The sequence below is a fragment of the Zonotrichia leucophrys genome, chromosome 1, assembly GCF_028769735.1.
Source record: "Zonotrichia leucophrys gambelii isolate GWCS_2022_RI chromosome 1, RI_Zleu_2.0, whole genome shotgun sequence".
In the NCBI taxonomy this organism is placed as follows: Eukaryota; Metazoa; Chordata; class Aves; order Passeriformes; family Passerellidae; genus Zonotrichia; species Zonotrichia leucophrys.
The window spans coordinates 108,072,689-108,086,296 of NC_088169.1; the positions used below are offsets into that span (position 1 = coordinate 108,072,689).

Here is a 13,608-nt window from a genome sequence, read left to right on the forward strand (position 1 = left end):
TATAAATTATACTACTTTTAAAATATGGTGCATTACACATATTCTTCCTTATCCAGGAATCTTTTCAGATTAATTCTGAATGTAGTAATTCATAGCACATACAGGAGGATTTCAGTTCAGCTAAAGAATAATAATGATGTGATTAAAATGACTGTAAAATAATATAATTAAAGCTTTTAGGTGATCTCTAGAAGCTTTGCTAAAGCACTTTGAAAGCACTCAAGCCACAAATATGTTTCTGAAAAACATACTAAGAATATACTATTTTAATTTAATTTCTTGGCTATTAAAGAAAACAGCATAAACCTCCCAACATCATTTGTGCTTAGTTTGCTTTCAAATGTAGCTTTCATCAGATATATGTGAAGCTGATACAAATATAATATAGAAATACCACAGAAATAAAAAATATTGCCAGCTGCCTGGTAATATTTTCCTGTGAGTGGATGGTTGCAACAAAATGAGGGTAGTTTTTTTTAATGAAAATAGTTAAATTTATCAGTATTGTTAGCTTAAATAGTGAAATAGTTACCAGACTGCAGAGAGCTGTTAAAGAAGTGGTAATGAGGCAGCTCCATGAACAACTGACTGCCACAATATTTGTTATTTATTCTTAACAGGCTGAAATGATGTAGAAATAGAACTGAAACCACACCAATATAACAGCCTAGGGAAGGCTGCCTTTAAGTGATTTTTAAATTTTTTTTTTAGCATTATAAGCAGCTTCTGATACTTTAACTAAAGCACACCGTTGATTTGCCTGTGAATTTTACCCAACTGGAGAGAATGCTCCTTCATGTTATTGATGTCACAAGCCCCCCCACAAGAGGAAAAATTGACATTTTTTCACCTTTTTACATGGACTAGAGCTCAGGTCTTCCCAGCACAACCTGTTATGTACCGTTTACAATGTGCAAATCACAAGTGGGAATCTGTGAATCCCTTGCTGGTGCTTTTCTGATCTTGGGCAGCATCTGATGCTCAGCCATGTCATTCAGTCCCTCTTGTGCAATTCTGTTTGCTCCAGGAACTCAGCATTAGGTGGCTGAGCAGCAGCCAATGTTCTGTGTGCATGGAATGTAGTACATCAGTGATCACAGGTGTGTTTTCTCTCTTACAACTGGATTTTAATAAAGGAAAATGGAGAAAATTCTTAGGTCATCAAGTACAGCCCCCTGGTATTACAGGAAGTCGCTGTTTGTAAACCCTTTGTAAACTGATCAAGCTCCCTGAAATTCATAATATTTTTATGACCTTCAGAGATGGCAGCAGTATATTTGTTTATTTCCTTTTTTTCAAATACTGCACAAACTCTTCCTATCTTTGGCTATTGCCAAAGATTTTGCTCCCCCCACAACAATCACAACAGAATTTACGACAAAATGTAACAAATGTACTAAAAAATAGCTGTTTCAAAGTTAACCAAATAAATTTGTGTGCTAAAAAAAAAAAAAGTAATACCATGCTATAATATTTCTGGTAAAGTATGAAAAACAATACACACCTGTAATCATAAACTCATATTGAAATACGAATTTTTGATAAGAACTGTGCCATTCCAAGATACAGTTACCACTAAAATTAAGAATGGGGCTGACCAGTCAAAATTAATTCAAAGCATTTGTGAAGCTGAAGTAGCTCAAAGGTTGCAAGATTGGCCAAAAATCCAGTTTAATTTGATTTTATCTAATTTGTGGAATCATCCCTAGTGAAACCAGAAGAAAAAGGATAAACAATGCATTGCACAGCAGAGTGATTCAGTATCTGAAGAGCTTAATGAGACACTACTACAAGTTCCATCTCGAAAATTCATCTCTCATGTAAAATTTAAATTTTATTATTTTTTGAGGTATTTTTTGAATTATTGATCTTTCAAGACAAATCTACAAATTTGTTTAAGAGCTGGGAACAGGGGTAGCAAAAAAATTTCTGAACAGTCTAGATAAGAACATTAAAAAAAAAGATGACTGAAACAAGAAATATAACTTCTATGGGCAACAAAGAACCAATAATTATTGGCAGTAGCAAGTCAGACCTTCCTTAAAAACATTGAATAGAATATTAATATTATGTATAGAACTCTTATATTTTCAGATCACACTTTTGTGTTGTTTAGAAAGCTTTCTGAAGAAAAGCAAACACCTGCTGTACTTGTGTTTGCAGAACAACAGCTTTATTTGTGGTCTCATGAAATACCTCATAGCTTCCTGATGATGGAAGAATGCCCAAACTTCTCACTCAAAGGCAAGCTGAAAAATCAGGACTTTGGACCAGGAGATGTGTAATGAAATGGTGAGGTTCAAATTATGAGTTTAGCAAGCACATGCTCAGTTTTCAATAAGCAGAATGTGCTAAGGCTTTTCTTAGCTATAAGGTAATTAGTTACACATTGCAGCCTTCTCCAAAGGGTCAGACCCGAGGAGTGAAAGGGTCCCAGACCCACACCTGACAGCAGGGAAAGGGCTGCTGCAGTGTGGGGAGCAACATCTGTGCTGTGTGTGCTTAGCAAGACCAAATTCAGAGGATCAAGCTCAATTTTTTGGCAAAGATTGTGGTGCTACACTGGGGAGAGGAAGACATTTGACCTGGTGGCTGTTCCTGTCCATCTCTGGGCTTGGAAAAATCACAGCAGTAGCTGCAGCATCCTTTCCTTTGCTTGCAGTTCTTTGCTGCACTTCATCTCAGTGATTCCTGCGCCTGGGAAGTGATGGGAGCATGAACTGTGGTTACATTTACAGCCACCTTTACCTGGTGCCCTCAATCCATCCAAAAGCAACAGCCAGGAGTGCAAGAGAACGTTTTGAGCCATCTCACATGAGCTCCATTTCTGTCACTAATATCAAGAACTCCAGACATATTTAATAACTCAGCTATAATAGCCTTACTTCTATGATTCCAAAGCTGTGGAAACCACTTAAAAAAAAAAAAGAAAAAAATTGTGTGAAAGCTAGGGCCAACAGCCAAATTCAGGCCAGGGCAGCTCTTGAAATACCAGCTTCAGCTTTTATTGAGAAACACAGATATCTCACCCAGCAATCGGGCTGTATTTGTTTTGCAATTTGAGTGAGTCAGACACATAAATATTTAAGTTTTAATTCAATTGCCTCTCCTGCGGTCGATGAGTCACTACTACTCTGATATCTGAGGAGTCTCACTAGGGGAGGTCCTGGAAATATGTTATGACTCCCAAGTGGGTTCCAGCCGGAAAGTCTGTGAGCTGTACTTTTAAAATGTATAAACTTATTTTCCTTTCAAACACTCAAAATACATGTAATGAAGTAGAATGTGTTTGCTTCCTGGACAGCAAACAATCTTGCAGCCAGAAAAAATGTTTACTTTGTAAACACTGTTTTCTTTTCAGAAAACTGTTTCAGCAAGAGGTTCCATGATGAAAAACAGTTTAGGTCATAAAAGACCTAAAAGAAATAGAAAGTGTAACAATTTTCCTTCTCTCTAAACCCCTGAAATTAACTTAGAAGGACTTAAAGTAACTCTCATGTGCTAAAAATATAGAACATAATTTCTACAGATGGATGATGCAAGATAATTTCAAAAAACCTTTGCTCAAATAGGGGACATTATGAATATGTCCATACACGAGCTGCAAAGGAAGACTAATTACAAACTAAAAAGCTGCATTCCATTGGCATACACTTTACAAATCAAGTGGGTAAGTCAGCTGAGACTGTGAAATAAAAATAATTAATGGAAAGGTATAAGAGGTGCACTCCATTTTCTATACAGCACTGTAATATTCAAGTAACCTTCTTGAGCCATGTTACCCCTACTTTGCATGGAATGGGCCATGGTTAACTCACAGTAAACCATGCCTCTTTTGACTAATTCTGACAGTGCCTGTTTTGACTAATTCTGGATACAATTTCGGGTCTGTACCAAAGAAGCAGGTAAACACTGAATTCAGTTTCTGCCCCGAATTCAAGAGAATTGATCCATGGGGGTACAGGTGACACAAGAATAACCACAATGGAGCTCTACAAGCTCAGTTTCTGCCCTGAATTCAGGAGAATCAATTTGTTTCATCCATGGGGCTACAGGTGAGACAAGAATAACCACGATGGAGCTCAACAAATTGACAGCAATGACAATGGCAAGGCAAAAGTCAAATCTTCATGGCCTTCCTGGCCTGGTGAGCCTTGCAGCCCTGGAGATCCCTGACCCTAGCTGAGAACCAAGCAGCTCCATCTCAGATAAAAAGTAAACCTGCTGCAGATGTCCTGACATAGACCAAAGCCCCCAGGCCTCCAGCTGCAGGTTATGGGGCCTGTGCAAATGAGCTCCCTGTGGTGTGGGTTTGACAAGCCCCAGTCCTCAAGAAGAGTTTCTTCACACACCTCGTGGGGACGAGGCCCAGAGTGGCGTCACTGTGCTGCACATCTGTTAGTGGGGAAATATTAGGTGTGAGCGCAGGATTATTAAATCTTCCCCCACCAATAACCATCTGTTGTTACACCCACTAACCAAACTGTGTTTGTGCATGAAATCCATGGACATGCACATGCAGTATGTACTTTCTCCCTAAAACAGGGAAAAAGCCCTTTGGTTTGCATCTCACGGACATTTTGAAGCTAGGATTGGTGTTCACAGGTCACTTGGTAAGTTTTGTGGCAGTTCAAAGGTTTCAAATGTCACAATCTAATGCCATATATTTGTGGAAGCATTATTTTCACTGCTCAGTAGGGATAACCCAGGAAACACCCAACAAAACGTCCCCTGTTTTTGCAGAATGCAAAAGCCCGTTTCACTATACATGTAGCAAGCCTTGCACATTCTTCTTCATTTTTCTTTTCCTCCTGCCAACCTGTATTAATGAGGTGGTAGATATAGGAAGGAAATTACATACTGCCTACACATGTTATTTCAGAATAAGGATTCCAAGAAGAACTTGGAATAAAATGTCCTCCACATGCATTAGTTTAAACCCATCTCTCTTCTCTAATGGTTATTAGATTGGCTTCTCTTTCACACTTTGCAATAAGCATATCAATTTTCTGGATGCTACAGTAATTTTATATCATGTTTTGTTCCTAACCGTTGCATCCACCTTCCATCAATTGCAATTTTTTTCTGAGGTACTGACAGGCAGCAGCCACTTTCCTGAACACAAGGAGAGGGAAATACATGCCATGGGTAATTTCATGGACATGGAACGACATCATGCCACTGGTGCCTGAAATTTAGCGGTTAACTATGGGTGCTGCAGGGCTGCTTTTTATCACGGGTGTCAAATTTACAAGAATTTTACCACAGAATCCCTTTAATGTTGGCTACAGTTTTCAGCTCTGGAAAGTATCAGAGGGATGCAGGGCACTGGATCCCTCCCCATGTACTGGGATTTGTCTTTCAAAGCTGGAGATATTATGGATGATGGGCTGTAGTTCACCAACAATCAAGATGTCACAGAACTACAAAGAATTTCTTTCCTCACATGTCATATGAGTAAGATAAAATTGAATTTTAAAGTAAATAATTAATTTAACTTTTTTTTCTTTCACTAATTTAATGTTTGGATCTTGATGGCGACTTCTAACTCCACAGACTAAAGAAATTAAGTGACATAATTTCATCACTTGAAATCACGATCTTGTCCTCCATGTTCATACAAGAAAACACTAAACAATTGAGTTCAGATAATCACAACTATGCTACACTTGCATCTAAAAATGTACTTTTAGTCATTAGAAATACAGATCCTGAGTATTATCATGCATAAATTAACCCTTTCCCAACAATAACTGCCGACACTGTCGAACTTAAAGTAACTAGTTTATTAACTAAATATCTAAATTAAAATGGTAGGAAAAAGTATTTGAGTATGACTTATTACCACTGTAGCAAGAGTAGGGATTTTACATGCATTAATTTGGCAAGATTTGACATACAGTAGTTGTATTTTCCCAAAGGGAGAGCTAAAATCTGGCCAGATCTGTCATGGTTTTGTAAGTGTGCCAGATCCGACACAGAAGAGATGTGATTAATTATCTGAAGAATTATACGTGTGTGTACTTCCATGAAACAGCCACAATACCCCTTACACAAATTCTACCAACAGCCATCTTGCTGGGCCATCAGAGAAATCTTACAAGAGGCAGTAAATTTCTACCATGTACTACAACCTGAAAAAGTTCTACCAAACACTAAAAAAACTGAAAAACACCCAAACTCAAATCAAAAAGGACCTAAAACAAACAAACAAACAAAACTTCGCAAATTTACTGGCATTTATTTCTCATTATAGAGTAAATTTTAAATTGCTTTCTAATTCAGTTTCTCCTTATTTTCTAATATAAAACTTTGCATAAGAAAAAGCTTGAGTATTAGAAATGCAAGCAAAAATGTGTGTTTCAAGAAGGAAACATTTTAATTGGAAACTCCTCCAAATGTTGTTTTTTTAAATCTCTCCTTTCTTTACCAACTACAATAATTGAAAATACTTTTGTTCCCCTATTTTTTGTTGTATCTAGGAAAGGAATACAATAGCTTTCCAAAATGAGCTACATGAATAATTGTCATGATAAGTCATAATGATTACAACAGAAATAAGTTTAAAGATTGTATTTTTTAGTAGATTTGATACCTAAACACTCTGTGTGTGTGTTTAGACATACATATACACACATACTCTGTCTTGTTAGATGATATTTTCCAATTAAGCTTGAGTTACAAAAAACCAGTATTTTAGACATGTTATCATACAGCCTCAGTGTTACTGTGACTATAAAGGAATTCCAGAATTCCTTAGGCACAGTTCTGATTTTTGTGCCTTGGGAAGACATAAAACAATTGTTTTATGGTCAATCAGTGAAGTCTTTACAAGGCCCTGCTGGGGAAACTGCTACTGCCATCTGTAGTGAAACTGTATAGGCATAACTAAAATGGAGCACAAGATATTCTTCCTTTATAAACTCAGACCTGCCGGAGTAATTCCTGTGAACAGCCACCTGCTCCTACAAGCCATTTGTTCCATTTGTAAAATGGATGTTAGCTCCATTTTAACTTCTAAATGAGAAATTCATGACCGTTCATGCATTGTTTCATTGTGAAAATCACAAATGTTGCTACACTTCAAAATAATAACACATCATTCGGTTGTCTCCCACCTTAGATGGTGCCACAGAAACATTCAAACTCCAAGACATGAGAATGCAAGACAAAGGGATATTAGAAAGATTTTGTTGATATGTTTTGACCCACACACTGTATGGTAGCCCATATCCAGCCTCTCTGGTCATCTCACGGCCTTTGAAGCCGTAAGAACATCCAGCAGCCACAACAGACAGGAAGGTTTATGCTTAGCTATCCCAGACAGATCAGCCACTCTAAAGTTTGGCATTTTGCCCCTGGGGAATCGTCAAACTGCCCTGAGATCCCAGCAGTTGTTTCCATCAGACAGCGTGAGGCCACTTTGGACCCGCACTTCAGCTGTCTCCGTGCTGAGCAGCATCCCTGCAGCTCCTCTCATAAAGTGCTGGAGTTGTGCTCCAAAGTGTAAAAGCAAAACACACTTGAAACAGGTAAATTGCTTAAGTTGCATTTAGTTTTGCTTACTTCTGGATATGCAGTAAATATCAGAGAACGTCTGGGAATGTTAAGTGGGAATTTTCTGGCTAAGAGCTACAGTCAGCATGTAGAGTACATCTACATCAAGGTAGGGGAATTGTGGAGGAGAAAGGAGCAGGATAAGGTGTAGTTCACATCTGCAATGGCAATCCCCATCTGCTGTGGAGTTCTTCTGGGATTGTGAAATCTATCACTTCCAACCAGTCCCAAATGCATCACAGGGCCTGGAATCATTGCTGGGCCTGAGAATGCCAAGTCTTGGCACTCACTCTTTATGCCAATGTGCCAATGGCACTTGAGTGCCAGCATGCAAACAAAGATCATGACCTGTTTTGTCTCTAGCCAATGAAAGTGAAAGTCCACATTAAGTGATAGCCAACCAAATAAACAGAGTCTTAACTGAGAGCCAACTGTAAATACAAAACTGTTCCTTCACCTCCCTTAGAGTCATTCAGACTCTAAGATACAAATATGTCCCTTTTTGTCCAGTTTCTGCACATGTACACTCCTCTAATGCCTAAAATGAACACTGTAATATCACTGTTCACCTTGTAGTACATTCCCAGGAGTTGATCCCAAACAAAAGACTAAAGATCTCTTCTGAGGGATGAAGGATGTCCAGGTATTTTGTACTCATATGACACTGCTTTCTATGTGGTGTAACTAAAAAGGATGGAAGGTGAAAATGAATTTCACAACTTTTTGCACCAAAACACACTAACTAAACCATAGGTATTAATTCAAAAGTACATTTCTGAGAATGTGATCTGATGCAATAGATGGATTTGATGCTGGAAATATGTTATATGTGTTTGATGTCCATGATGTGAAGTGTTCTGTTGGCTGTGTCTTCCCTGTCACCCAAACATTTTAAATCCTTTTCCCACTTTTGTTTTATTTATTGTGTACTCTCAACAAGGAGGTGTACACTCAGTCCTAGCTGGTTACCAAATCACATTCATCAGATTATTTTTAAAGTAGTAACAATGTCACTCCTCTTTTTTTTTAACTATTAAATAGTACATAATTTTTATCTTCAGAATGAAATTTTAAACCCTGAAATACTGTTCTTGTTTCAGTGCCTAGATGTCTGGAATTATCCCTAGGGATGGGTCTGAATACTTGAAAAAGCAACAGAGGTGAATCAGCAGACCATATTTAGCCAACAAGTAACAGCTCCTATAAAGATCTTTCTATATTGAGACCAATTACAGTGAACAGCCTTATCACTGCTGTAAAAGACATAAAATCATGCCCTTTGGGGGTGTGGATCATTTGTACTTGTAAGAAACATCACATGTACTTTCATGTATGGTAGCACAACTGGGAAGTTTGGTACTCCTTCTGCCTTGGGAAGAGCTGGCAGGCAGCACCCCACTGGAGCTGAGTAGCTGCAGATGCCAACACTAAAGCAGGTTTCTAAAATCCCTCCTCTCCCTCACTTTTTAATAAATACCTCTGGTTGTATCTGTTCAAACACACTGCAATTGGAGAAAACCTGCATGTAGAAAGGATGAGCAACAATAGAGGAAAAACTCTAAGGCCATCTTGTCCTCAAAATAAAAGAGTAACACTGCCAGAATTGGGGTCTTAAACTGATGAAATTCAGAATTAAGACACAGACTTCCTCTCTGACCTTGAAAAAAGTCAATTTTCTACTGAACCAGGTCTTAAAGTGGGAGTATTGACACATTCTCCTTCATTATCGATAAGGCCTGAAAGTCTGTCAGATACCCTGGGAACAGAAACTGTTAAAGTACATTAACATCAGTGTGACTTCTCTGAAATGGATGACTTCAAATGGACCCCCACTTTACTCACTGTGGCTTTACTTTTAAATAAATATATAAGTACACACACACACCTCTTTATAAAAAATGCTTTCCTCAGGTTTACATTTTTGAAACTCTCTCTGAAGTTTATTGCTGCAAGTGAAAGTATGAATTGTCTCCTGTATTTTTTTTTCCTCTCTACCCTTACCTTCTGAGAGGTCACATTAACTGTCACTTACATGCACAGTTCTAGTTATGTTTTGTTTATGGCTTTTCAGCAGCTCTGTAATCCTAGAGGATGAAAATATTTTCCATTTGCCACAGTGACACGTGCTGCGGAGGAGAAATACGAACAGCTGCCGGCTTTCCTAATGGTGGGATCAGATATCACACTCTCCAGGATTTCAGGTTATCTCTTTTCCTTAAAGGAAAAAGCAGGCTGTCTGGTTCATCTGTGACTGCTTTAGGACCATCATCCTCTGGATCAGGAGCTCACTGGTACACACTCAGCCTATTTTAGCCATCTTCTCCTGACCCAAACTTGCTGGCTTTAAATTAACCATGTGTGCTCTGTGTGAGTACTCAAGACTCCTGTCCTTTGCAGTTAAACAAACCCTTCAGAAGAAAAAGCAGCCTGCAGGTCAATGAAACTGAGGTGGTGAGTTACCATTCCCTTACTGGAGAGCTTTCAGTATTTGTCAGTGATATATTAGGTTTATAAGAAATAAAATTTCATTATTTAGGATGTTTACTTTAGCTTGGCTCCGAGAGGCATTTGTGACCTTCCAGAAGTACTTCATTGGAGGTCATTATTTAGACTAAATTCCAGATACAGAAAACAAAGAGCTCTATTCATAACAACTAAGACAGCAATGTATTCACAAGAGAAATAAGCAAGAACTTAAAAATGTAGACTAAATAAAGGTTTGAATCTAGGAGAGCAACCCTGTAAAGCTAACTCTTTAAGCATATAATTATTTTCATTCTAGGCAGCAGTTTATTCCACACAACTTTAAAAACACTTTAAAGTAATGTCTTCAGTTGAAGACTAGAATTCCTCTAAGGTTCCTTGATTACACATAGGATGCACTATTTTAGAAAACAAAAATCCCCACTACAATATCAGTCACCACTGCAGCTATCAAGACCATCTCATTCATGGCTCAGAATTCCAGTTATTCTTAGCCAATGGCTGGAAGCACATGGGTCAGAAAGGGATGCAGCTTGCAGACAGGCATTTGGAATTATTTGAATCAACAGTAAATGAGTGAACCAAGAGAAGGAAGTTTGTATTCCCAGGATATGCTGTAGCAGGATAGTCTGTAAAACCTTGAGATCTGAATGAGCAGATAAGTTTTTAATGAATAATTCATCTTCCTATCTTTTCAGCAATCAGCTCTACTGAAAATATTGAGTAAAAAGTACAAGCACTATTGGGGCAAGGACACTGTTCTGTTTTGTCATGAAAGATACATCAGTCTTTCCTGAGGAATACATAATCACCACTTACCTCAGGTGATCTCACAAATATTAATGTGCTTCAAGGTACCTGCAGACAGTCTCCAGAATAACAAGACAGGTAGAACACAAAAATTGAGAGGAGAATTTCTAAAGGCCAGAAAGTGTACAAAGACAATGAACTTTTGACTGATTTCACTTGACTTTATGGAAGCTGTGAAGAGTGGGTCAGTGCTGGAGAGGCCCTGGAGACGGATCTGTCAGTGAATATCAAGTCTAAGAAAAGTTGAGTGGGGGATTTTTCTGAGAGTCATCTCAAGGAAATACTCACTGGTCATCATTAGCTTCCTCTTACATGAAATGGGAATCCCAGTTAGGGCTGTGTAGTCTTGTACAAACTGATTTGGTTGTGAAAAAAATTAATCTGTAAATTTGTTCTCAAAGACATAAAAGAATAACAAAAGTTCTTCTTTTGAACCAAGCTAGCTTTGGATTAAACAAACTTTGCCATTAAAATATTACCCTGAAAGACCTTCAACAAATACCATTTTTAGTAAACACCAGCGATTTTCAAATGGAATATTTTAGCTTCTTCTGAAGTTGCTTCCTTTTCCATTCTTTCCAATTTTGTATGCCTTTATAATGTGAAGGCTTTGTGTGGAGATGGTTATTAAATGGTTGTTATACATCCTGCACCAAAGGGAGATATTTGTGGTATTGTGCTAATAATTGGTGAGACATGATAGCAGGAAAAAACGACTTTCTAAAGAACATCCTTGGAAATCCAACCCTCTTTCTGTCCTTGTTGAGTGCAGGGGTTGAAAAGCATTACAAAGAGAGAGGAAATAGTTTTCACTTTTACAGACATGGTAAAATGAAACCTATGTAATCCTTATGGGACACACATTTCTGCATCTATATTTATTATTTTTAAGCCTTCATACTATATAAAGATCACTGCTTTAACAGTGTGGATAGTCCTTCCTCCTTCCAGATTAAAGAACAAAGCTGATTCCATTTCAATGAGGCTAATTTTGTTTAAAATCACCGATTTTTTTTTTCTGTAACAGCAGGTTTAAAGGCAAGAAATTCTTCTATTCTCCTATAAGTTATACTAATATATTTTACTATATTATTTGTAGTCATTAAAGCAGATCTCCTGATCCTGATGGATTTTTGTGTATGATCATAATTTTTACACTGGAGTGATGTTGATTCTGTAAAGAAGGAAATATCTCATTTTCCAGAAGGAATGCTAACAGAAAATTGGAAAACCTCTTTTTCTTTGAAGGGAAAGAGGAAAAATCTTTGGAACAGCTGCATGGAGCCAAGAATGTACTTTTCCCTGTATGTTCTTCACCTAATACAGAGTTGTTTTGTTGTTAGCAAGTCCCTTTGCCATTGTTTTGGGGACTCAATATTTTAGATTTACTGACTGGCTTCATTGCAGCAAAGGAAACCCTGACTTCACTTACAAGTATTTACAAAGCTGTAAATCCTTGTTCCATGCAATTATCACAGTAAATACATACATAAATATATATTTTTTAAAAATCTCAAGGTTCTTCAGGGGGAAAAAAAAGCACTTCCAGTCATTAATAACATATATGCTTCCAGTGCAATATACTGGAGTACAAGTAACAAGGAATGCTATATACTTGCAACAGAATATTTATATATTAAAATTTCATTTGAAGCTTTCTGAGATACCATTAACTTTTGGATTGCTTTTGCACTGTCTAGGCATTTTCTGACAGTTTAAGATTCAGCATTCTTAAAATGAAGGAATCTTTTCCCACCTTCTCAAACAAATAAAAATTCAAACCAACCCTTAGCAATTACACTGTTCTGAGGTACGAAAACATCAAATCCGAAAGGAAAATTTCATTAAAGAAATAGAGTCCTATGCATACAGGAACATGAGAAGCTGAAAAGCACAGAACTCATTTAAGCACAGTTTCACTCCACACCTAAAGCATATTAAAAGTGCCTTAAAAACCTTTAATCCCAGCTGCAGTTATCCCTCTGCCCTGTGGAGTATGAATTATCAAAGCACATGACATTAACCATGTTTTACTCTTTTTCAAGGAGCCACTAAGATTTCAATTTGCTGGTGCATAGAACTGCTGAATGCAGGTCCCAATTTCCAAATGCAGATCCCAATTTCCAGACCCTACTGTATCCATTGTACAAGCTAACAGGATTAGCCAGCATTAGCCCAGCATCCACAGGAAGCGTGGATACACAGTAAGACCTGAGGAATTCTCTAGGGAGGAAAAAGGTCCAAGTTGAGGCATGCATGATTTCAAAGCAAATCTTGGCACAAATTAACTGCCTGACCTGCAAGATGAACAAGCATAACATTTAATTAATTACCCACCTTTTTGGAGCCACACTGCTCTTTTTTTTTTAAAAGTGTAAGATATTATACTGCTACCAGTTTTTATGGAGACAATCAAAGAAATCACACATTAAATTGCCTGGTGATGAATTAGGACTGCAATTCACATTGCTCTCAGTCACTCTCATCAACTCTGTTGATGTGAGATAAATATTTATGTAACTTAATATTGCTGCAAAAATGAAACAACTCTATTAACACAGAAGTACTTCTGGTTCCTATGGGGGCTCTTCTTTTTTGTCTCCTTGAAAATAAGGGTAGAAAAATAATCTGAGAATAAAAAGATTTTAAAACCATTGATCAGGCAAGGTGTGAAATACCAAAATAATTCTGTTCTATGAATTAGAACATTAGTGGTTTCTGCCACTTTTGGACTCTGACAAATATAATCTAGGCTGA

General features: G+C 37.6%; 1 protein-coding gene across 6 annotated transcripts in view; it reads right to left on the bottom strand.

Annotated features, from left to right (window-relative positions):
• ROBO1 (roundabout guidance receptor 1) overlaps window positions 1-13,608 on the bottom strand; it is a 682,144-nt gene that overhangs the window by 389,987 nt on the left and 278,549 nt on the right. The window lies entirely within an intron of this gene.